This window comes from Cyanistes caeruleus, unplaced genomic scaffold (assembly GCF_971803275.1).
Source record: "Cyanistes caeruleus unplaced genomic scaffold, bCyaCae1.hap1.1 HAP1_SUPER_30, whole genome shotgun sequence".
Lineage (NCBI taxonomy): Eukaryota > Metazoa > Chordata > Aves > Passeriformes > Paridae > Cyanistes > Cyanistes caeruleus.
The window spans coordinates 1,272,970-1,275,978 of record NW_028256295.1 but is presented as its reverse complement, the minus strand read 5'-3'; positions in this window follow the sequence as shown (position 1 = coordinate 1,275,978).

Here is a 3,009-nt window from a genome sequence, read left to right as displayed (position 1 = left end):
AACCAAATTTAGGCTAAGGTAAAAACCACAATAAAAAGGAAAAAGGATCCAGAGAGCTCGGGAAGGCGCGGAGCCTTCGAGAAAACCGCGGCTTGGTAGCTCGTAAAAAGTCATCGGTGCACGAAGACACCCTCACAGGAAAATAGCTGTAAGTATTGTGAGGTTGAGCTGGTGATTGGGCGATTGTGTGAGACGTGATCTGATCACGGAGCGAGTGCGGACTTCAAGGTCGCGTTTCCATCCTCCCGCGAGGGAATTGGCCGATCGCGAAGGAAGCGATTCGGTGTGAGGAAGTTCTCTCTTTACACGATTGTCAAAACCTGGGACGAAGGAGGTCCTGGGGGACTGATCACAAGGGGGCTGAAAGGGGAAGAGGACGTCCCGTCGAGCTCGGGAATTGGTAAACCCTTTCAGTCAACAGACCTAGGTAGAGGTCCAACGGAAAAATCGAGTGCGGAATACAAGAGTCCCCAGTACAGCTAACTGAGCGGTGAGTATTGGCAAAAACTTAGATTTTTCTGGCAAAAAGGAAAAGAAGGAACACAATGCAGGAAAGGTAAGAAAATTTTTTTCAATAATGGGACAAAAGAAAAGTAAAGTACAGAAGAAGGATAATGGAAAGGGTCCCTCCGAGCGAGTGAAGGGACCGCTGGACATCCCACCGGAAAGTCCCTTGGGGTGGATGTTGAAGTATTGGGAAAATTGCCCTTAAAGGAAAAAGAGATCAAAAGCAAAAATGATCCAGTATTGTTCTGAGATCTGGGGAGGACAAGAACTAAGAAACCACCTCATTTGGCCTGTGTTGGGCACATTTGAAAGGTGGACATGTAACGAGTTGCTCTCTCATATAGAGAGCAAAGTTCCCTCAGATCCCGAGGAGAAGGAATATGCCAGGCTCTGGTTAACTGCCAGAGTAGGGCTATTCCCGGTAAAACAAAAGCATGAATCGAGGGTCGAAAACTGGGAACCCCTTGATCATTTGCCCCCTCCGTACCACAGACCAGCAGGGCCCCCTGCAGCGGACCAAGTGGTGCCATCGGCACCCGCAGGCTCCGCAGAGCAACCTGCCGAGGTACTCACATCTCGAGCGGGGGAGTCTGCACCGGCAGTGGTACCGGCAACGCGCCCGTTGCCCCCGCCTGTGGAAACCCAAGCTGCCACAATCTCCTCGGAGTCACTGCAGGCACAAGGCTGGGGAACACGTTACCCACAATTACCAGACCGGCTGTCACAGCCGGGGCCCTCACATCTAAATGAGAGAGTCCCTCCTGGTAATCACGTAGCGGCAGAATTCCCGCAAACAAAAGACAGAACCCACACGAACCCCAGTTCCCCGCCTGCGAGTAGAACCCGGTTAAAAGTAAAAACGGGGGGTGAAGAGTGGGGAGAGATTGGGAATGGACACCATATGTTCCCTCTCAGAGAGGTACCAACAGCCCCAGGAGTTATCGGATTTGTAAATGTTCCCCTTAATTCAGGGGATGTGCGGGCGTTTAAAAAAGAAATGGGGCGGTTGTTGGATGATCCGTTTGGGGTGGCTGAGAGGTTGGATGAATTTTTGGGAAGTAGCATTTATACATATGAAGATCTCATGGCCATCCTGAGATCACTGTTTAGTCAAGAAGAAAGAGAAATGATTAAACAGGCAGGTATCAGAGACTGGGAACGGCGTAACCCACAGGGGACACCAGGTGACCAAAAGTGGCCCAGCATGAGCCCGAGTTGGAACGCCCAGACGGAGGGAGGTAGGAGAAGCATGATTGATCTGAGAAATCTAATCGTGCAAGGAATAAGGGAGGCAGTCCCCCGCGGGCAGAATATTAGTAAGGTATTTAGGGAATGCCAGGGAAAGGAAGAGACACCTACCGAATGGTTAGAGAGATTGCGGTTAAGTTTGCAGATTTACTCTGGGACTGACCCTAGCTCTCCGGTGGGGGAAGTTCTGCTTAAAACTCAATTTGTGGCAAAGTCATGGGAAGATATCAGACGGAAGTTGGAAAAGATAGATGGGTGGCAGGAGAAAAGTCTCCAAGAGCTTTTGAGAGAAGCTCAAAAGATTTACATGAGGAGAGAGGATGAAAAGCAAAAACACCAGGCCAAAGTATTGGTGGCTGCAGTAAAAGAAGTACAAAAGCAAGATCAGATACGCGGTAAGTTTAAAACTGTACCGAAAAAGCAAAAGAGGTCTTACCAAGGCGGTCCCGCTCCCCGGAAGGATCTTCCGGAGTGCTACTACTGTAAAAAGGTAGGACACATCCAGAGGGACTGTAGGCAAAAATTAAAAGATGAAAAATATTTCAAGAGGATTAGGGATGTCTTGGGCTCTTTCAAATGGGGACAGAAACAGCAAAGGAGCCCTTGATAAAGTTGAAAGTGGGTCCCCACCGCCAGGAAATAAACTTCCTGGTTGATACGGGAGCTGAAAGAAGCACCCTGCAAAAATTACCAAAGGGATGTGTGGCAAGTAAGGAAAAAGTTTTCGTAATTGGTGCTAAGGGAGATCCCTTCAAGGTCTCTGTAATAAAAGATGTAGAAATTGAATCACAAAATAAGGTATGCTTGGGGAACTTGTTACTAGTAGAAGAGGCTGATTATAATTTATTAGGAAGAGATATGATTATTGTATTGGGTATAAATATTGCTGTAAAAAACTCCGAATTGGTAATAAAGATATTCAAGTTAACCCCAAAAGATGAAAGGGAAATCGACCCCAGAGTGTGGCACTCAAAAGGGGAGGTGGGAAAGCTGAATATTACACCCATTAAAATTGAAATAGAGAATCCCGAAGATCCGATAAGGGTCAAACAATACCCCATCCCGATAGAAGGGAGAAGGGGTCTGAAAATAGTAATTGATGACCTTCTCAGAGGGGGTACCCTCGAACCCTGTATGTCCCAACACAACACCCCCATCCTGTCAGTAAAGAAAGCGGATGGGAGCTTCAGATTGGTCCAGGATCTTAGAGCAGTAAATGCTAGGACCCGAACCAGGTTCCCGGTGGTGGCAAAT